The 23,734-nt window shown below is 40.3% G+C and overlaps 1 non-coding gene across 1 annotated transcript; it reads right to left on the reverse strand.

Moving 5' to 3' along the window:
• Window positions 1-17,607: 17,607 nt before the first annotated feature.
• LOC113923248 lies at window positions 17,608-17,709 on the reverse strand. The gene has a single exon (XR_003520247.1). It is a non-coding gene; the product is annotated as a U6 spliceosomal RNA (small nuclear RNA).
• Between the last annotated feature and the right edge of the window lie 6,025 nt (window positions 17,710-23,734).

The raw sequence follows: 23,734 nt of genomic DNA on the forward strand, positions 1-23,734 counted from the left end.
GACAAGTGTTTTGACATCTGCCCCTCCCTCAACATAAAATATATTTTGAGTGAAGTGTAAGCTAATATACAAGTTTGCAGGTCTTCTCAATCCATGCCACTGTTACCTAATAATCCTTTTAACAAACCCTTTCTCTTATTTATTCATTTTGTCCTTACTTACTTTAACTACTGGTGATGTCGTTTCTTTCCTCTTTAGTTGATGGGTGCCTATTACAATTTAGGTTTCAATCACTCCCTCACGAATGTGTTTTTCATTTGTCCCAGAGAAGGCCACATCGGTCTTTTTCATACTATCTTGCCTCCAGCTCACTGGAAAGACCCTAAATGGCTCACCTTCCTCTGAATGGGCGGTGCTTTGCACTGGCTCTAGCTCAATGGTCTCAGATTTGGATGCACATTAGAATTGACTGGGAAGCTTTTAACACCCACCCCCACCCCCCACCTCCTGACCAATTAAATCAGAATTTTGGTCCAAGATCCAGGCAGTCTTTTTAAAAGATCTTCAGGTGATTCCAGAGTGTCGCCAAAGTTATAAACCACTGCTTTAGACAGAGGTCTTAGCCTACATATTACAGCTTGACCCCCACTGAATTCTCTAATACAGCATGATTCAAGAACCTTCCCCTTCAACCACCTTCCCAAATAAAACCTAAATAAATGCAACAAAATAGCTATTAAGTAACTAGGAAAAGTCAAGAACAATAAAAAGTCAAAGTAAATGACATGCACAAATTGAATTACATAATTTCATAGAAGATTGAGATTACTGGGGCCACTGAGAAAAGCTCTATGGACTCGAGATAAACTTTTAAATACAGGCAGGATTTAGAAATGATGGAAGGAAGAGCCTCCTTCAAGGCAGGAAAATGGCAGAGGCAAAGGACCGGAGTTGGGAATGAATGTGGGGCATGCTTGAGAAGCAACAAGTCCTTGTTGGACCCGAAGCTTGATCAGTCAGGCTGGATCAGAAGTTCCCTGGCAGGGAGAATGGAGGTAGGGTATTGTACAATCTCTGGAGGTTGTGTGTGTGTGTGTGTGTCTGTCTGTCTGTGTCTGTTTAATGGTATGCTGAAATTTGAGTTTCAGTATAATTTATCTGGTAGAAAGTATTAGGTGAAGAACCAGAAACAGGAGTCAATTTTTATTACCATGAGAGCATGGGTGATGAGTGGCAATGAGTATACGCATAATAAGAACTAAAAAGAAAAGGTAGGGTGCCTGGGTGGCTCAGTTGGTTAAGCAACTGCCTTCGGCTCAGGTCATGATCCTGGAGTCCCGGGATCGAGTCCCGCGTCAGGCTCCCTGCTCAGCAGGGAGTCTGCTTCTCCCTCTGACCCAGCCCCCTCTCATGCTCTCTCTCTCTCTCTCTCTCTCATTCTCTCTCTCAAATAAATAAATAAAATCTTAAAAAAAAAAAAAAAGAAAAGGTATGACAGAAAGAAGCATTTAAGATGAAGAATCCATGGGACCTCATGACTGTTGTTCTCTGTGAAACATAGGAAAGGAAAGAGGCCAAGATGATTGTAAGGTTTAGAATCCAAATTAGTGAGGAGACTGAAGGAAAACAGATCTCTCACCATTCAAAGACAGCATCTAGAATCCTCTTGTTAGGATTATAATGGCAATCTTAGGTATCCAAGTTGGAAGTGAAGGTCTGTTCATTTCAGTGATCAAATCTTAGGAGGATGTATCAATTATTGAGGTAAATTCAAGCAGACATTTGATAGAACTTATTTTCAGAAGCACGGATCTACATTCTTTTCAATGCAATGAACTTCTAACTGAAAATATCCATTCCAACGTCTGACAAGCTTTCTTGTTTTATCAGAGAAAAAGATTTTCAGTAGGGCAATCATGTACACATGTTCTGAAAATTTATATCATCCTTGAATTTATAGGCCAGAGTGCATCTTTAAGTAACCCAAATAAAACACAATCGGAAGGTGAAAGAATAGTAACACATTTCTTGTATCAAATGCACATTCTGAATAAATTTCATCTGTTTGAACTCTTTCAAATAGTAAAATTATTGGAAACATCAGTATTCTTTGGTGGTGCAGTATGAAAGAAAATATCCTTTGTAAACACTGGTAGTAATAACGTTTCTAATTACATGTCGCAGCAATCACAAATAGCAACTACTTATATCATCGGTAACTTTGGTAAGTCATCGGTAACTTTGGTAAGCAGTACCAGCATTCTCTGAATAAAAAGAATTAACTGAAGTCATTAGATCAGACTCATACTTTCCCGGATCTGGGCCTTTGTTCATCGTGCCATCTCCCTGAATTCTTCTCTATGTGGTTAACTATCCATGTTCTACCCATACTCAAGGGGTCTGCTCAGATATCATCTTCCCTTTTCTGAAATTCTATTGCACTTGCTGTCTTTATACCTTGTCTTAGTCCATTTGGACTGCTAAAACAAAAACCACAGACTGGGTGGCTTATCAACAACAGAAATGTATTTCTCACTGTTCTGGAGGCTGGCAGTCTGAGCTCGGGGTGCCAGCATGGTGGGGGGAGGGGGCAAGGGAGCTCTCTTGGGCCTTTTTTGTAAGGACACTAATTTCATTATAGGGACGTACTCACCTCTTAAAGGCCCCACCTCCTAATAACATCACCTTGGCCGGTAAATTTCAACAGATGAATTTGGGGGAAGACATTCATTCCTTAGCACACCTCCTTTAGACTTACCATTTTCTATGCTTACTACTTGCTTCCTTTTACTTGTTTTTTCTCCACTAGTGACTGTGGAGGAATCTCCCTGTAGGATGGAGGAACAAGCTGTAAGGAGGACCAGATGGGTGCAGAAGGTGGCACATTCTACAGTGGGACATTCTGTAATTCAACTGGTCTTTCTCTTTAATGATACAGTACCATGAGCATAGAGACTGTGCCATATGATATAGTGTCTACAATCTGTAATAATAATTAGGTGTGTTTCATGGTTTGGGGTCAGAACCCTAGTTTGGACAAACGAGGTGTAAAGGGCTTTTTTAGGATAATTGTGGAAATTGTAATACAAATGGGATGTTAGATAAGATGTCCCTAAGTTTATGGACATGAAAAGCTGGAGATTATTAAGTGAAAAAAGCAACAAACAAGACAAAATGTACAGACAATATGATCTCCTAGAAAAAAAGATTTGCAAGGATATACACTAAGAATTTAGTAGTCATATCAATGGGTGATGGAATGCGATCTTTTTATGATTTTATTTTTGGCTTCTCTGCATTTTCTAATTTTCTACAGTGTGCATACACTGCTTTTATTACAATAAAAACCCTTATTTTTTTTTTAAAGAGGGATAATTCTCCCTGTATTCCCAGCTAACCTGCCCCAGCTTCATGCCTGTTTCCACTCCTACATCACATGTCATTTGCACCAAGGTCCATCCCGGAACTCAGCCAGAGACCAGGAAGAAACGCTAGGCATCTCATTTTCCCTCACCCACCATAGAGTCTACCTCCTAAACATTCTCCAATCTGTTCACTTCTCTCCTTCTCTTCTACCACTTGGACCTGAATCCAAGCCTGTTATCTCTTACTGGGGAATAAAGTGACAGTTACTCCACCAACCTCCCTGTCTCTGGTCTCACCACTGTGAGCTATCTAAAATCACAGTGTAACAGTACCATTCTCTTGTTTAAAATTTCTCAGTGGTTTCATATCCCACACAGGATATGGGCCAGGCTCTTGGTATGGGATGGAGAGCTCTTTAGGATCTGGCCCTGGGCGATGTCCCTCCTCATCCCTGTCTCACACCACCCTAAGCTCCAGCATTACCAACCTATATGTAGCTCCCTGCACACATTATGCCCTAATGTGCCTTTCTCCTCTTCCTCAAGCTCTTCCTCTCATTTGAATGTCCCTCTCTTCTCATCCTTACCATCACATGCCAAATTTCTATAATCCTTCAAGTATTACTCCTCCCGCAACCCTTCCCTGAAAAGCCCTGGCAGTCAGGCTAAGGGTCCCTCTTCATGCATTCAGGGCACCGTGCCTACCTTGCTGTCGTACCCACCACTTACCCCAATGGACAGAGATCATCTGTCTGTGTGTCTACATCTCCCATGAAACCAGACGCTATTCCCAAGCAGGCACTGTGAAGTGACCCATTCACAGACATGGTATGGGCACAACACACATTTCAAAAGCTGATCCGAATGGTGTGGCTGGGCAGGGCGCTCCTTCAGTTGGGGGTCTCCACTCTCCCACTAGCTGTTGCCCCAATCTGCAGCACCAGGACTGTGGATTGAAGACTGCCCCAGAAGGAATAACACCCACCAAGGGATGATAATAGCCATCTCTGTGATTGACCAGATTGTGAAGTTACTGGAAAGCCCCAGCCTCCCAGGCTCCAGATGCTTACCCGAGCCAACCCTGGGATGCGTCTCTTTCCATCTGGCTTCCTGCCATGTAGACCTGAATTTTGTTCCAGCACAGATAGACACAGATGCTCTATGCCTTCCAAAAAGTATCTTCTGTAGAACTTAACCTACTTTATCCAAACTTACTCCACTCTGGTTTAGTCCCAGATATGGGCTCCTGGGCAGCACAGATCCTGCTGACTAGTTGTTCCCTTGTCATTGCCTAAACCTCGCTAAGACAATGAGCCTTATCGTTCCACCTACATCATAAACTCCCCAAGAACAGAGCCAATGCATCTATATGTCCTTGTATCCCGAATCACGCCTAGCTCGGTGCTTTGCATATAGTAAGTTTCAACCCATCTTCATGGATTCAGTTAAATTCTGAACATTATTTTTCAAGCTACTCATAATTCTGTGCTCTATCTGCTAACACTATTTTTAACATTTCAAGAACCGCTCTACCCTAATCATTGGTTAGTACCTTTAACCATCTCTCCATCTTTGGATGGTTTTAAAGTCTACTACTGCACACTCCCCATAAATTCACTTATTCTCTGATTTACCCCTCAAATATTATTTTGAGCACATTTTAAAGCATCTTTTGCCAAAATCACACTGGGATCAGCTATACTGTGAAAATAGGCACATTTGATTTTTTTCAACTGCCTTCAAATGAATTATTAAATTCTCTTTTTTCTTCCAAGTTCTGTAGGTATTGTTCCATTATTTCCTATGTTCCACTGCTGGAGAGGAGAAGTCTGACACTAAGCTGGCTTAGTTCTTTTGGAAGTTATATCCTTCCATGCCTTCCCTTCTTCAGCCTGTAGGATGATGGACTGTCAGCTCTCAGCCTCAAAACCAGGATGGGGCTTGCATTTTCCCGGCTAGAGTCCTCTGAGTTCCAGTAGACCATCCGATTGCAGAGAAGAGACAGTGTGAGGGCTGGGTTCTGGGAGCCACATATTCAGGGTTTGGAATAGAACGAGTGAAAGCAGCTCAGACTCTGAGCAGGACCAGAAAAATCTTCCAGGCCTCCATTTCATAGGAGAGTGGGCATGAGCCTGGATTCAAGGGCTGGGGCTAGAAAGATAAGATCCTTTCTAGATTTAAACATTTAACTACAATATGTACTTTTTTTTTTACAGTGTCTTTGAAACATGCATGATTTATCTTCTTTCTACTCCCTACCTCTACCCTACCAGTGACCACCTACCTCGAGCCTTTGTTCTTAGATTTATTTCAGATTTAGATGTTAAATGCTTTTAGGTTTATAAATAGATTTTTTTTCTATACTTAGTATTTCTAATCTATTTGTTCTACTTACTTTTTTCATAACAATAGTTTATGGGTTGGCAGCTTCCATATCTGCCTCTTACTCCAATTATTTTCTACAGAAGAAGACACAGGAGAGTATCTTCGTGGCTTTGAGTTAGGCAAAGATTTCTTAGATGGGATGTAAAAAGCACAAAAATAAAAGGAAAAAATCAGTAAGTTGAACTTCATCAAAATTAATGATGTTTACTTCTTGGAAAACACCAGGAAAAAAAATGAAAAGGCAAGCCACAGATTAGGAAAAAAATATGTATAAAAAGTATATCTGATGAAGAACTTGTATTCAGAATACAAATAGAACTCTTAAAACTCAGTAAATAAGAAGACAAGCAATCTGATTGGAAAAATGAGCACAAACGTTTGACTGGACATTTACAAAAGAATATTTGAATGGCCAACAGGCAGATGGAAAGATGCTTCACATCATTGGTCAGTAGGGAAATACAAATTAAATCCATAATGAGATGCCACTACACGTCCACTAAAATGGCTAACATCAAAATGACTGCTAATACCAAACGTGGGTGAGGAAATGGTGAGAATGTAAAACGGTACAACCCCTTTGAAAAAGTTTGACAGCTTCTTTAAAAGTTAAGTATGCATCTACCTTAGGCATGTACCAATTTACCAATGTACCAACATTTTAATTCCTAGCTACCAAAGAAAGATGGAATCATATGTTCATATGAAGACATTCACATGAATGCTCATAGTAGCATTATTCATAATAACGCCCCAAATGGAAATCACCCAAATGTTTGAAGAAATGAACTTCTGAAATATACAACATGAAGGAATCTCAAAACCACCATGCTAAATCAGGGGCGCCTGGATGGCTTAGTTCATTAAGCCTCCAACTCATGGTTTCAGCTCAGGTGGTCATCTCCCATAGTGAGATCCAGTCCTTTGTGGGCTCCCCGAGGGGAGTCTGCTCGAGACACTCCCTCTCCCTCTGCCCCCCCACCTCTCTCTCCCTCTCAAAGAAACAAAACAAAACAAAAACACCTTGATTATGGTGGCACAACTGCGTATATTTATCAAAACCCACCAAACTCCCTACAATGGGCAATTTTATTGAGTGTAAAATATACATCAATGACACTGTAAAAAAAATTATCTATATATGTATATATAATTTCCTTCACATTCTAAAGCATTGCCTTAAGCTAGTCATCTACACATGATTCCACTTTCTGTGGTGTTAGATGAAATAATACTATTTATTGCTTTCAATTAAAGTTTTATTTCAGTGTGTGTGTATTTATTCCAAACATCCTCTTTTACTGAGAACTAAGGAAGTATTAACTACATTTTTCTTCTGCTTCATGAGCAAATCTATTTCATGGGGGGAGGGGGGAGATTCTTCTCTAAGCATTTATAAATTATAAATTTGCTAGTGAATTTGTTCACAATTCCACTTGTTTTCTTTTTTTTTTAAAGATTTTATTTATTTATTTGACAGAGAGACACAGCGAGAGCAGGAACACAAGCAGGGGGAGTGGGAGAGGGAGAAGCAGGCTTCCCCCGGAGCAGGGAGCCCGATGTGGGACTCGAGCCCAGGACCCTGGGATCATGACCTGAGCCGAAGGCAGACGCTTAACGGCCTAGCCACCCAGGCACCCAATTCCATTTGTTTTCTATTTTCTCATTTTGGAGTATGATTTGTTGGCCTTTGATGACTATGTGGGAAACCTGTTTTCCAAGCCTCAAAGGCTTGGGGGGAAGGCTCACGGTGGGGGGAGCAGAGGGAGTGTGGGACTCCGGATCTCAGAGCCCAGAGCCAGAAAGCAGGAGCCGACGGGAGCTTTGCATGCCACCCCCCCCCCCCCACCACCCCCGCATGTGGAGAGCAGGCGCCCGCGTAGGAAAAGGGCAGTACGGTCCAAGCCCCGCTGACCCGGCGCAGACCGCAGAGACTGGAGGCTGAGCACAGCTCCCGCGAGGGAGAGCGGGAAGACGCTAGCGAGGATGCCAGGTCTCGGCGAGGGCAGAAAACTGGAGAAATGCCTCCGGACAGAATCTGGAATAGTTCCAGTTGATTCTCACAGCGGCTTCTGGAAATTCTCTTCTTTAGGGATGGACATACAGGAGGCTGAGAGTAGAGGCTGAGTGCTCCCACAGCCTCCCTACCCTCGCCTCCGAGTCCTCCCAGGGCTCCCTGTTGGGGCTCCTGCAATCCCTGCGCTCTCAAGATGCCAACGTCCTTAAGGAGCTTTGTTTTTCAAAGGGGGGAAAAAAAACAAAAACAAAAACAAATAAAGCCGTGACAGCTTCCTTAGGTCTCTAAAGAACATCTGCCTTTAGTTCTCCTCAGGTGGGCTATATATTTCTAACAGACAGAATGAAATCATTGTCCGAGTAACTGCTATTAGAAAAGGCTTATTAGGGGCGCCTGGCTGGCTCAGTCCACAGAGCGTGGGACTCTTGATCTGAGGGTGGTGAGTTCGAGCCCCAGGCTGGGCACGGAGCCTACTTAATAAGAAAGAATAAAACGGTTTATTAAATCCGATTCTCCCCTTCTGAATGCCATCCTCATCCCCCCCCGCCCCTTCCCCTGCCTCCCTTCTCCTTTCCTAAACCAAACAATTGTGTGCTGCCCCCAGCACAGGTCCCTCCAGGGAGATGTTCTCTCTGCAGAAACAGAGCCCATGTTAAAGAGTATCTTTGTGTTTCCAACGCCCTTGCCCTCAGTCCACTGCTCAGGAGCTATTGTTAAGTGAGGCGGTGGGATGAGAGAAGGCAGAAGCCTCTCAGTAGACCTTCAAATGCAGGTGGAAAGGAGAAATATGAATGTATTCGGGGATAATCCCAGAAAATAGGAGGGAACAAAGGAGTTGTAGAACAAATGGGCTCTGAGAGAGTCTTATGAAAGAAGTAGCATCCGCTGATGACCACAGAAAGGAAGAGACGGTTATTATCTAAAGATTCAAAAAGACTGGCATATTGTTCTGGCCCAGGGCCAGGCGCGCATGATGATCTGGCAAGGATTATCAGAGATCTGTTAAAGCATGGATCGCATGTGTGCTGAAAATGTGTTCTTTCTCTGGGTTTGAGGTGACAGACAGCCACATCACACGCCATCCCTTTCTCCATCCTGGTTCCAGCCAGGCAGTAAACCCAATTGTCACCCAGTCTGTCTCAACCATGTGGTTGCCCTAGCCAGCTGAACAAAATATTTTCAGAATGTGGAATGTAAACAAGGTTCCTACTGTTAACAATTCCGTGTTACTTGCTTATGGTTTGTTTTATTTTATTTTATTTTAAGTCGCATTTAAATTCAAAAGATTGCCAGTGTGCATGATGCATGTAAGCAAATCAGAAATATAGATTAGAATTGCAACTGATTAGTTAGCTGTGGAAGTGTCTGTGTAAATGGAACAAGGAGGAAAATCTATTATGCTCCTGGGATATTGCTTCTCCACAGGAAATTCAATTGTGAAAAGGGCTTTAAAAGCAATGACTTTAGTCATCTGTGTTTTCTACACACTGGTTACAGTAAATGCTAATAGAATACCTAGGCAGCCCTCCGCCGGTGGCTCAGCTTCACAAAGAAAAACAGGGAGCCGTCCCAAGACGGAGAAGTCCCACAAATATGCATTAGCAGACGGTGATCACAAAATGTGTTTCTCTCGCGCTATTGAAGACGTTTTTCAAGAAAACACAATTTTCCAGGTCCATTATTCCCTGTTGTTTGAAAGTACATGTCTACAGCATATGTTGCTAAGTGATAAAGGTTGTGTGAATCTTCTCGTACTCCCTGAGAATCCAAATCAAGACTTGCCTTGGTTTATAAATTTCCTCGGAACCACATTTTGTCTTCCAAATCGATAGGGAGCTAAATGAGGCATAACAATTTCATTATTTACCCACGGGCCTGTACGATTGATGTTTTCCTGGCCCAGTGCCATGAATTATACATTTTCTAAAATTTTGTCGACACTCCCTAGTTATGCTAACCCACCTTTTTTAATATTACTTGGAAGCTGGTAAGCTAATGTGAAAATGAGCTCCATTATACATTTCTTGGAGTTTTTCATGGTATCTTCTGATTGTGGTTAAGTAGCAATCCTGGGGTCACAGATGAGTCAGGCGGCAGCAGATGGACCCCGTGAGCTCACCACATTCCGTCTTCAGTTGTCTCTTACTGCTGCGCTCAGAAGTAATTGGTTTCCAGCTCACCTAATTAGTCTCATCACACTTTGTCAAGTGATACCAGCTGTATCCTGACTCACAAAAGAATCTTCCCCAGAAGAAAGCCCCACGGAATAATGGTGTGTGCCCTACAAGATTAGGCACCTAGATGATTGGAGGAACGATCACCTTGAACCACAAATTATTTGGATCGTTTGGCAAAAGGAAAAGCAACTTCCTATAACAGGTGAGATTTGAAGAAGTTTTCACCTGAGAAGGGGAATCGGATAGCTCAAGAATGGGGACTCAAGGCATGCTAGGAAATGTGGGGAGAGGATAATCCATGCTTTGAATCAAGTGCCTCTGCAGATAGATTTTCATTCCACACCTGAGCACCCTGACAAAGAGTGAAACTTCATTGTTCTCAAGGAAAGCCCCGAAACCAAATAGAACCTTCCTCCAGAGTGACAGGCTCAAGTTTAGTTTTCCTATACGTTTCTAGTTTCTTTTATAAACATAAATTTCAACTCAGGCTCTCATTAATTTGTTCTGAAAACAGATCATCCCCGGTCAGCTGTAAAATAATTATTGTCAATCCTGTTGGATTACTGTCCTACACTTTCCTATGTTTTATGTGCCCAGAATCTCCTATTTTTCATTGCATTTGCCCCCTTGTAATTTCTTATACTACAAGCATGAGCAATATAGAAATCTGACTTTAATTAGGCATCTGCTTGAAAGCCACATCTTGAGAATTTCATTGAGAACTGTTTTCATTGTGAATAATTCTCACTGAGAGAAGAGTCTTTCTTGATCTAACTTGAATCTCCTTGATCTAAATGAAAACCATGTTTGCCCATTTTATCATGAGGGGAAACATTTATTCCTCCTACTCATATTTCCAATTTGGCCCGTAAAGGAAGGGGCATCTGCCTGCACCCCATCAAGGCATGCGGGGGAAGACCCTGAAGAACTTGACATCCAGTAGGCCACGTTTCACCCACATAAAGGGTCACTATGTTGTCCTCCCCAAATCCTTCCTTCCTGCATGAATGAGAAGAACCAATACTCCCCTCTGTTTCCTGTCCACCTGAGTGTCCCAACATACACTAAAACCCACCCTGGGCCCCTCTCCCCAAGGGTACTCTAGGAACTGGAAATCTTCAAAGAAGGAAGACAGGAGCCTTATTCTGGCCTGAGGTTGGAATCTCATCCTCTGACACAGTCTTCCTGCGTTAGGGGTGGAGAAGTAGGGGAGGAGAGACGTTGATGTGACTGTTGTATACGAGTGCCTGTTGGTCTCCATGAGCTAGGTCTTTTTTTTTTTTTAAGATTTTATTTATTTATTTGACAGAGAGAGAGAGAGAGAGAGCACAAGTAGGCAGGCAGGCAGGCAGAGGCAGAGGGAGAAGCAGGCTCCCCGCTGAGCAGGGAGCCCGATGTGGGGCCCGATCCCAGGACCCTGGGATCATGACCCGAGCCGAAGGCAGACGCCCAACCGACTGAGCCACCCAGGCGCCCCTCCATGAGCTAGGTCTTAATTAAAGTCTGGAGGAGATGATGGTATTAGGCCACGCTATAGTCTGAATGTTTGTGTCCTCCCTGAAATTCATACGTTGAAATCCTAATGCCCATTTGTGATGGTATTAGGAGGTAGGGGCTTTGCAAGGTGCTTAGGTCACGAGGGTGGAGTTCTTATGAATGGGGTTAGTGCTCTAAAAAGAGATCCCACAGAGCTCCCCTGACCCTTCTGCCCTGTGAAGCCGCAGTAAGAAGTCTGAACCCAGAAGAGGGTCCTCACCCAACCAGGCAGGCACCCTGATCTTGGGCTTCCAGCCTCCAGAACTATGAGAAATAAATTTCTCATTTGAAATTTTGAAATAATTTGAAATTTGAAATAAAATTCTCAATTGTTTATAAGCCACCTAATATGTGATATTTTTGGTATATAGCAGCCTGAATGGACTATGACCTCAACACCTAACATCTGTCGATTCCCTGCAGAGGCTATTGTTTTTATAATTGTTTTACATGCAAAATAAGGGCGTGGGTAGGTAGCCAGGCACTTGGAGGGATCCAAAAGAGAGCAAGTCCTGGTCTCTGTCCTCAAGAAGTTCTCCATTTTATCTCCATTGATTAAATGATTCGAGGGATGTTACTAGTTCCATTAGGTCTTGTTTTTAGAAGATATTAATAATTGCATGGCTTCCCTTCTGGATATTTCTATTTTCTCAAATGTGATTCTGAGAGTGTACAGAGTATTCTACTAAGATCTCTTGAAAATGAAACCCTACTTGATCTCGCAGACTCAAAACTTTGCCTTTGGGCTAAACTTTAAAAATAGCATCTTTGTCTAAACAACAGGCACCACTTTGGCTGTTCTTGTGGCATCTGTGAGTGTGTCGCCTTCGCCTTCTCCGCCTTTCTCACACTTCTGGTGGAAGGTGCTGGGAGCAGCTCTCCTTGATTCAGACAGGTACGCGGCATGCATTTTAGCACCCAGCCAGCACACAAGTCAGGGAGCCAAATTACTCAAGAAATTAGATTAAATGTCATTGGCTGGTTCAAACCTGAGTGCTGGACAGAATTCGGGTTATTACAATATCTCCAGATTGTTTCATTCCATTTGTGGTAAAAATGGTTCCAAATTATGTAGATAGCACAATGTGGTACTACCCTGTTCCAGCCTCCTGAATCCTCTTTAAAATGTTTTATTTGTTACGTCTATGAATTTATCATTAGGTGGAGTTCTCTCAGGCTGAACTAACAGAGTGTTCAGAATGGGTGTAGAAAAACTATTTTTCCCTCTCAAAGGCAATTGACAATTCCCCCCAAAATCCTTCCAGGGACTCATAAATAAAATTCATGTTATTTTTTTTTATTTGAAAGAGAATACATCCCACTCACAAAGTATTTAAATCCAGAAGAGAACATAACATCCCACTGAATAAAAACAACAAATAATAAAAATGTATACATTGGTTCTATATTATGTCCCTGTTAGAAGACCCAGAGAGAGAAGAAGAAAAATAGAAGTAGGAAAAGAAAAAAGAAAAAAATTAGAAGGCCAGGTGGTGACAGAGTTACAGAAAACAAAAAACAAAGAACAAAAACATACAAACACAGGGAAAAGCAAGAGAGGGAAGCTCAGACAAACCAGGAGCATAAGCTTTAAAGAGTAACGGCCAACAATGGCTTTTTAATATGTTGCCTTTAAACAATGACATGTTTTTACAACTAGAACATAAATGAAGGAATTATCCTGGGGAACTTTACTCTCAGAGCAGACACTTGAGGTAGAACTTGAGGACTAGTGTTCTCCCACCCTTGCTTTAAAGGAAGAAATGTTAGCAAATAGAACCGAGTTTGGGGCGCCTGGATGGCTCAGTCGGTTAAGCATCTGCCTTCGGCTCAGGTCATGATCCCAGGGTCTTGGGATGGAGCCCTGAGTCGGGCTTCCTGCTCAGTGGGGAGCCTGCTTCTCCCTCTGCCTCTGCTCCTTTCCTCCCCCACCCCTGTTCATGCTCTGTTTCTCCCTCACTCTGTCTCAAATAAATAATTAAAATCTTTTTAAAAAAAGAACTTTGTTGGGGCGTCTGGGTGGCTCAGTCGTTAAGCGTCTGCCTTCGGCTCAGGTCATGGTCCCAGGGTCCCGGGATCGAGCCCCGCATCGGGCTCCCTGCTCGGCGGGAAGCCTGCTTCTCCCTCTCCCCCTGCTTGTGTTCCCTCTCTCGCTGTGTCTCCCTCTGTCAAATAAATAAATCTTAAAAAAAAAAAAAAAAAAAGAACTGAGTTTGTGGTATTTAGAGATTGGACTCATTTTAGACAGGGGGATAAAGTAGGAGTTTGAAAGTGAAAAGAATAAGTCACGGGAAACAAGAGTGTTGCTGTAAGCTGGTCCCCATACACCATATAACCAGCATTTGCCATAACCCTGAAGGTGGACGATCCAAATGTGGTAGGAAACCTGCAATGAAGACACTGCAGTCAGAGTCGGGCCTCCCTTATCCTGCAGCTCCCTCCCCACTTCCCTCTGCTTCCCTGACAGAGTGCTCCAGGAGCCCACAGGCCCTGGAGACATCGGTGAAGCTGTGGTAGGATGAGGCACAGAAGGTGCTGGAATCAGTTCATTCTGACTTGTGAGAACCAATTATTGCATTTGCAGGAATTCTGCAAACTGGTTGTTAAACGTAACCATCGTTAAAAATTAAATTATATCAATGTACAATAAGTAAATTATATTAAAATCAATGGGAAGAAATACACAAAACTCATCATTTCCCAGTAACTTGTCTACCTTTTATTTCTACCTATGCCCTCCCAATATTTATCTTTATTGCACCTGCAGGGTGGGAATACTATAATGGTGGATGCATCTCTTCCCCACTCCACACTGAGTGAAGTCATGCTGTGAGCTTAAAACCAGCCACGGTGAGAAGATTTGCACCCTGGACATCAGCAAATGCTACGAATTAGGGCTTTTTATTTTTCAGAGAACTGGTTGTTGACTATTTACTAGCATACCACTGGATGGCAGGGAAAGTCAAATGCCATCACCAGATTCCCCAGCGAAGAATGAAGTTCTGGAAACGCTGGAATGCAATGGGATGGTCAAGTGTATATTAAAACAACTACTAAGTTACAAGTATAGATTGTTTTACTTATTCTGTCACATTGATATCATCTGTCTCTCTCTCATTTAAAAAAAAATCTTTAGATTCTTGAATTCTCTTCTGATTTCTCAAAATTTGTAGTTAATGACCCTACCCTAACTTTAATTTCCCAAGTAGATATCACTTATAAGAGGTCCTTCCTTCCATAAACTAAGCTCACTTCCTGCCCTACCTTTCAGAAAGAATGTAAACTCAAGTTTCTGATGAAATTGACCTTTATTTTTAAAGATTAAGGGTAGGTGTCCTTTCCTTAATAATGTCATCTCTATCATTTCATTCTCTATTAAGAAAGAGGAAGCAATTTTCTGGGGATTTTTTTATGTCACGTTTATTCTGAATACATGTAATTCAACAAGGAATAATCTGACTTACCTTTGAACTCCTTATGAAGAAAGGGCTGCATAAGTAAAAAATGAGCAAGACTAAAGGGCAATAACTGGCCTACCTAAGATAAGAACTTCCAGTCACTTTATGAGAATACCTTTGCTTACAATGAACATTACAAATATAAATACATGACTGCTAGGAGTATAAAATAATAAAGGCACTTTGGAAAGCAGTTCCTCTTAAGTGAAGTGAAACGTACACTTACCACAGGACCCAACGATTTCACTCCTAGGGTACCTACCCAAGAGAAATGAAAACACATGTCTGTCCAAAGACTTGTTCTTAGCAGCATTATTCATGAGAAGCAAAAAGCTGGAAACACTCCAAAAGTCCATCAGCTGGTGAATGGGTAAGCAGGTTGTGGTATATCCATTCAATGTGCCAATAAAAAGGAGAGGACTGCCAATTCATTCCACAACACAGATGAGCCTCAAAAGCATGATGCTAAGTCAAAGGAACCAGACACGTAAGACTATGTATTGCGTGATTCCATCGATATGAAATTTACAGAAGGGGTAAAAGTACAGAGACAGTACATGCATCAGTGGTTGCTGCAGCTGAGGCGGGAGTGGGTACCATCTGCAGACGGGCATGAGAGAAACTGGCGGGATGATGGCAATGTTCTAAACTAAAGCCGGACTGTGGTGATGTTGTATCCCCGTGTAAATTTACTTACACTTGTCTAGATGCCACTTAAAGTGGGTGAATTTTATACCATGTAAATTATGCCTCAATAAAGCTGCTTGTTAAAAGAAAAACATAGTAATAGGAAAAATTAAAAAGAAAATCTTTGACTATTTTCCTTTACAAAAAGAAAGGTGGGAAGGATAAACCAGAAAACCATGAAGCTGGTTACCTATAAGGGGAGAGTGGCAGTAAGGATTTGTGGGGGGGGGGAGAGGGCCATTTGTACGAATATAAAATGGAGAGCAAACTGAAACACAGCAGCCCGGTTAGATTTCATATGAATAGTATAACAACACAGAAGGAAAACAGAAAAAAAGAAGAACTAATCTGAGCAGCGTATGACTATTTTGCTATGTAATACCCTCAGTTTGTGATGGAGTAATAGGGCACAGAGGAAATCACAAATACATCCTGTCCTTTTTAAAGGACGTTTGTTTTGTATAGAGGCAAGGATGAAACAATTCTGAAATGATTTTAGATTCGTTATGCAATTTTGAGGAAATAAGTAAATGTATTTTTGGGGGGACCCAAGGTTCTAACTGAAAAAGCCACATGCAGGGCACCTGGGTGGCTCCGTCAGTTCAGCACCTGCCTTCAGCTCAGGTCTTGATCCCAGGGTCCTGGGACCCAGCCCCGCATCGGGCTCCCTGCTCCGCGGAGAGCCTGCTTCTCCCTCTCCCTCTGCCTGCCTCTCTGCCTACCTGTGCTCTCTCTCTCTCTCTGTCAAATAAATAAATAAATAAATAATCTTTAAAAAAAAAAAGCCACATGCAAATGTAGAATAGGAGAAGGCAGGAAGAAACCTGTGATGATGAATGCAATTGAAATTATGAATTCCTATACATATGAAATATGTATATGTCCCCATGTATGTGTATTGATCAATGTATGTACATAGATGTCTATGTATATTTGTATGTGTTCATGTACATGTATAGATATCCACTGATTTTCTTGTTCATCCAACTGAAAGGTGTAAGAAGCAAAGACTCCCCGGGAACAATGAGCATACTTTGCACCCAGATCTTGGTTTCTAATACTTTCTCTCATTAAAAGGAACCAAGGCTCTTCCTAGAAATGGCTAAATTCAGGACTGGGGCAGGTAGATACAAGAAAAGCCTGAAAATCTTTTTATGCCAGATATTAAGGGAGTGCTCAACATGATGAGGTGGGGGGTATCACATATCACTGGGATGCAGGAGCCAGCTTGTAGGGGCTCCACTGGCCAAATCCAGGACAATCTGAGCAGGAAGATAATAAATACAAGAGTGAATTATAAATTACTGAAAACAGGTATTTGTAAGTCCATACCTATGATCAGTATATAAACAACTGGGAAGTTCCTGCTTACAATCAAATACTAAGTGCCAAATGATCAACGAGGACAGAGTAGTAGAGCTGAAAAAAAAAACAAAAAACATTTTGCAACCATCATAGGAAGACCCATTCGGCAGAAATCAATAGATGCTGGATCCAGATGGAAATTTTGATGAGGAGCAGGATGCGTTTGCATTGATTTAAATCATCTCCCCACAGATTGCATATATATTCACACACATATATATATGAGACAGAGATGAAGTAAGTAGATAAAATGTTACTAGTAGGTAAACCTGGCAGTATAGAGATATTTTTGGTAATATTCTTACTCATGCAATTTTTCTATATTTGAAATAATTTTCAGATAAAAAGTTTAAAAATTGAAGGAAAAATCTGGAAGTTGTCCTTTATCCCAACCCCTCTTCCCAGGAGCAGACCAATGTTAACAGTTTTGTATGTGTTATTTCTAGACCCATTCCTTTTTCTTTTTCTTTTTTTTAATATTTTATTTTTAAATAATCTCTACACTCAATGTGGGGCTCCAACTTAAAATCCTGATATCAAGACTTTCATGCTCTACCAACTGAGCCAGACAGGTGCCCCCCTAGACCCATTTCTATGCATTTTTTTAACCTGTGGTATAACACACATAACATAAAATTTACTATGTTAACGATTTTTAAGTGCACTGCATTCAGTACAAAAGACTGGAATGCTTCTAAATTTGCACATCATCCTTGGGCAGGGATCATGCCAATCTGCCCCTGTGTCGTTCCAACTCTATGTGCTGCCAAACCAAGCACTCTATGTGTCTTTAAATGTACAGGCTCCAACATTGTAAATGTAAGCATACCATACAAAGGAAGAAAAAGAAAAAAGATAAAGGTGAAAGATGGCTTTTCCTAGTAAAACAAAGAATGTGTGACTAGTAGACTGCAGGAATTTTAAAGGAACTTTTCAGGCAGGGAAAAAAAAAAACTATAACAGATGGAAATTTTATTCCACACAAAGGAATAAAGAACACCAGGGGAGAGTAAATATGTGTGCAAAAACAAAAACATTCTTTCTCCTACTTAATTTCTTTAGAAGATATGTGACTATTTAAGGCAAACATAATAAAGTGTGTGGGGTTTATAACATATGCACAAGCAAGATGTATGACAACAATTTCACCAAGGACCAGAGGAGGAAAATGAAAGTGTACTGTTTTAAGTGTACTATTCTTACATGTCACATGAAATGATATAAGATTGATTGTTTAAAGGGAGACCATGGGGGCGCCTGGCTGGCTCAGTCAGTGGAACATGTGATTCTTGATCTCAGGGTTGTAAGTTTGAGCCCTATCGTTGAGTGTAGAGATTACTTAAAAATAAAATCTGTTTAAAAAATAAAAATAAAGGTAAACTATGATTGCTTATGGTGTGTTAGATACTGTAAATCCTAGAGCAACCACTAAAAACAATTTTTAAAGGAGATATAGCTAGTAAGCCAATGGTGGAGGTAAAATGGAATCATGAAAAGCTCAGATTCCTACAAATGAATAAAGAAACAAAGAGGGGCTCCTGGGTGGTTCAGTCTGTTAAGCATCCGACTCTTGGTTTCGGTTTAGGTCATGATCTCAGGGTTCTGAGATCAAGCCCCACGTCAGGCTCCCTACCCAGCGGAGAGTCTGCTTCCCCTCTCTCTCTCCCTCTGCATCTCCCCCTGTTCATGCACTGTCTCTCTCTCTAAAATAAATACAGCAATCTTGAAAAAAAATTAAGAAACAAAGAAAAAAGGGAACCAAGAGTATATTGGGATGAATGGAAAACAAATACTAAAATGCCAATCATATCAATAATTGCAATGAATGTAAGTAATCTAAACACTCCATTATTATATATATCAAATCATTATATTGTACCCCGAGAACTAATACAATTTATACATCAAGTATAAATCAATTTTTTAAAAACCCACTCCATTAAAAAACAAAGATCGTCAGATTGGATGAGAAAAAAGCAAGATATGCTATCTACAAGAAAATACATGTTGTCTGCAAAAAGCCAACTTTAACTATAAAGACATGGGCAGGTTAAAAATAAAAGGGCAAAAAAATCATCAAAACAATTTGCAAAAAAAGAGTAAAAGGATAGATAAATATATATTCCATGCCAGCAGTAGGCAGAATAAACGAAATTGGCCATATCAATATTGGACAAAGTAGATTTCAGTCCATAGGACCATAATAATAAAGAACCAATTCATCAAGAAACATTACAGTGTCACAGAGTTTCAAAATACATGAGGCAAAAACTGATAGAAGTAGAAGAAAAAATACACAAAATTATAAGTGTAGATTTCAACAGTCCTCTCCTAATAATTGTTAAAATATGTGGGCAGAAAATCAATAAGAATACAGAAGACTTGAATAACAGATTAACCAAATTAAATTAATTGGCATTTATAAAACACTCCACCTAACAACAGAAGAATAAACACTATTTTCAAGTATACATAGACCATTTATCAAACTAGGCCATATTTGAGGCCATAAAACAAGTCTCAATAAATTTTAAAGGATGAAAATCATCCCTTCTTAGTATATTCTCTAACCACAAAAGAATTAACCAGAAATCAATAATAGAAAGATATGTACAAACGCTGCGATGTTTGCAAATTAAACAACATACTTCTAAATAACACATAGGTCAAAAAAGAAATCACAAGTGAAATCAGAAAATATTTTTAACTGAATGAAAACAAAAGCAGCACCTATAAAAGTGGGATGCACCTAAAGCAGCGTTATAAAGGACATTTATTGCCTTCAGTGCTTATGTTGGAAAGCAAACAGTTTTTCTTTAAGATTTTATTTATTTGAGAGAGAGAGAGAGAGAGAGACATCACGAGCAGGGGGAGGGGCAGAGGGAGAAGCAGACTCCCCGCTGAGTGGGAAGTCCAATGCAGGGGTTTGATCCCAGAAACCTGAGATCATGACCTGAGCCAAAGGCAGATGCTTAACCAACTGAGCCACCCAGGCACACTGGAAAGAAAACAGTTTTAAATCAAGTGTCTAAATTTCCACTGTAAAAAACTAGAAAAAGAAGAGCAACTCAAATCAAAGTGGAAGGAAAGAAATAATCAGAAATCAATAAATAAATGGACAAACAATAGAGAAAATAAAACCAAAAGCTGACTCGTTAAAAATACAACTGATAAATCCTTATCTTACACTGAGCAAGAAAATAGAGGACAAAATCACCAGTATTAGGTATGAACAATTCTACATATACTAAAAAGATAATGTGGGAACTTATGAATAATTTCAAGCTAATAAACTCATCAAATTAGATAAAAGGAAAAGATTCCCTGAAAATCAGAACAACTAAAGTTCACTCAAGAAGAAACACTTTAAGGATCTCAATTTATATATATATTTATATATATATATATATATAAAGATCTCAATTTATATTAAAGATACTGAAGTTGTGGTTATAAACCTTCCTGCAAAAAAAACAAAACAAAACAAAACAAAAAACAAAAAAATTAGTTCCAGGCATCTTTATCGGTGAATTCTATCAAATATTTAAGGAAGGAATAAAACCAATCCTACAGGAAAAAGTAGAGGAGAGAAAACTTTCCTATTTTATGAAACTAGTCTTACCCTAATACCAACACTAAAAAAAGAAACTAAAAGAATAGAAAACTGCAGACCAATACACTTTGTGAATGCAGACACAAAATCATTAAAATTTTAGTAAATCAGATCCAGTTAAATATTAAGAAAGAACATACCATGACCAAGTGGGGTTTATCCCAGAATTTTAAGATTGATTCAACAATGCAAAAATCAGTAAATGTAATTCACCATAGTAACAGACTAAGAAGGAGAGGCTATATGATCAACCAGCTCAACAGATACAGAAAAACATTGGGCAGATTTCAAAACCCATTTATGATTAAAAAAAAAAAATCAAACCAAGTCTCAGCAAACTAGAAAAAGAAGGAAATATTCTCAATGTGATAGAGGAAATCCACCAAAAATGTAAAGTTAGCACCAACCTTAATAATTTAAAACTGAATTATTTTCCCTGCAACTGGGAGGAAGTCAATAGGACTCCTCTTGCCATTTCTATTCAACTGGAGTTCCAAGACAATGATATAAAGCAAAAAACCAAAATAAAAGCCATGTAGTTTGGAAAGGAAGAAATGGCTCTGTGGTTGTTCATGTAGAAAATCCTAAGGAAACTACAGCTAAGAAGTCAATCTGATAAGGTCACAGGATACAAGGCCAACATACAAAATTAATTGTATCTCTAGAGGCTAGCAACAGACAGTTGGAAATTGAAGATTTTTAAATAATATCATTTATAGTGGTATCACAAAGCATGAAATACTTATGGGTAAATTTAGCAAAATATGTGATGGTATGCACATTGAAAATTCCAAGACTTTGCTGAGATAAATTGATGAAGATCTAAGTAAATGATGAGACATACTTTGTTTATCATTCAATTGGCTCAATATTGCTAAAATATCAATTCTCCCTAAATTGTTCTATCGGTTCAATGCAATTCCAGTCAAAAGTCCAGCAGGATTTTCTTGTAGAAATTTACGTACAGATGCAAAAACCTAGAACAGTCAAAACAATTTTGGAGAGGAACAATCTTAATGTAAAGCTAAAATAATCAAGACTGTGGTGTTAGCATACGGATAGACATAGAGATCTATGAAACTGGTTCAAGAGTCTAGAAATAAGCCCACACATAAATGATCATTTCGCTTTCAATAAAGGTGACAAAATATCAACCATGAAAATATGGTCTTTTTAACAAATAGTTGAAATCAATTTGGAAAAGACAGTCTCTTCAGCAAGTGATTCTGGAAAATGAATTTTCATGTGACAAAAAAAAAAAAGAGCCTCAACTTTTATCTCATATTACATAAGAAAATTACTTCAAAATGTATTCTCAACTTAAATGGAAAGTCAAAACCATAAAACTTCTAGGACAAAACAGAAGAAAAATCTTTGTGATCTGGGACTAGACAAAACGTCTTAGGACATAAGGCACAAACCATGAACTAAAAATAATAAATTGGAGATACCAAAATTTAAAACTTTTGCTCCTCAAAATAACATTGTTAAGACAGTGAAAAGGCAAGCCACATATTGAGAGAAAATATTTGCAAAATCTGATAAGGACTCATATCCAGAATTTGTAAAGAATTCACAAAATAATAATAGGCCAAGCAATCTGATTTTTTAAATGGGTCAAATATTTGAACAGACACTTCACCAAAGAAAATGCACCAATCACAAATAAGAACATGAAGGAAAAGAAAAAGCTCCACATCATCAATCATTAGGGAAATGCAAATAAAATCACAGCAGGCTACCACTATACACCCTCCATAATGACTAAATTGTTTTAAACAGGTAAAAGCAAATGTTGACAAGGATAGACTCTCATACACAGAGGAGAGAAATGCAAAATGGGGGCGCCTGGGTGGCTCAGTCGTTAAGCGTCTGCCTTCGGCTCGGGTCATGGTCCCAGGGTCCTGGAATCGAGCCCCACATCGGGCTCCCTGCTCAGCGGGGAGCCTGCTTCTCCCTCTCCCACTCCCCCTGCTTGTGTTCCCTCTCTCGTTGTGTCTCTCTCTGTCAAATAAATAAATAAAATCTTAAAAAACAAAAAAATAAATAAATAATTTAAAAAATTAAAAAAAAAGAAATGCAAAATGGTACAGCCACTTTGGAAAACATTTGGTTTCTCGTGAAGTTAAATATACACTTACCATCTAACCCCACAATTCCATTTCTAGATATTAACCCAGGAGAAATGAAAATGTACATCCTGTGAAGACATGAACGTTCATCACCGCTTTCTTCATAAGAGTCCCAAACTGGAAACACAACAAATGTCATCCACGGGAGAATAGAAAAACAAATTATGGAGCACTACCTCCTATAAAGGAATGAACTTCGAGACATGGGAACAGCACAGCATGGCACACTGAAATTCTTTCCTGCTTGTTCTCATTCCTTTACCCCCTTTAGTTGCCCCCTACGTCCCCCCAACACACACACCCCTACCACTGTAAACTGGTTGAGATCAGGAACTGTTTCCTCTTTTCCATCCTAATCCCAGTGCCTAACAGAGACCCTGACATACAGTGACTGCCCCATAATTATTTGTTGAATGAAAGAATTTCCCTGCTTTGATGAAGTTCATGATGTTCTTATTTATGCCAAATCAGAGTGCACCTTCTGGGCATTGGGTTCTTTGCTCATGCCTTGCTTTGGTGGAGAACACTTCACTTTGGCTTCTGGATGATCACCCGGGGTCAAGAGTGTTTACAGGGCAGTGACGATAGCCCTGCACGCCTGCTCCCTTATTCTTTCCTCTTGATCTGCCAGAGGTTTCAGAGGTTTGAGCGGAGGTTTCTTCTATCCCTCCTTAGGCTCAGGCGTGGTGCCAGCCTCAGCCCCAGGGTTTGAATTATATGCTCCTTTGGCCAAGCTTTAGGAGCCAACTTGCAATTTGGCTGTTGCAATATGTTCTGGCTCTGTTGCACGTGGTTTGGGCTCATTGATATTCATAAGCTTGCAGGGAGGAGGTTCATCTCACCAGGGAGGCTGGGCAGCAGAAGAAGGGCCCTTTCCTGGTCTCACTGTGGCATTGGCCAGGCCACTGTCCTGCCTGAGAGGAGCCCAGATCCTTCCTTAAGTTCCCTCCCAGATGGAACACATCTTTCATCTTTGAGTTTTAGGTATTTTGGCCTCCAGACAGAAGTATCCAAAAGCCCACGTCGCCCTGGCAGACACTAAGCTTTCACCTTTTGGGG

Source organism: Zalophus californianus, chromosome 9 (genome assembly GCF_009762305.2).
Source record: "Zalophus californianus isolate mZalCal1 chromosome 9, mZalCal1.pri.v2, whole genome shotgun sequence".
Taxonomy (NCBI): domain Eukaryota; kingdom Metazoa; phylum Chordata; class Mammalia; order Carnivora; family Otariidae; genus Zalophus; species Zalophus californianus.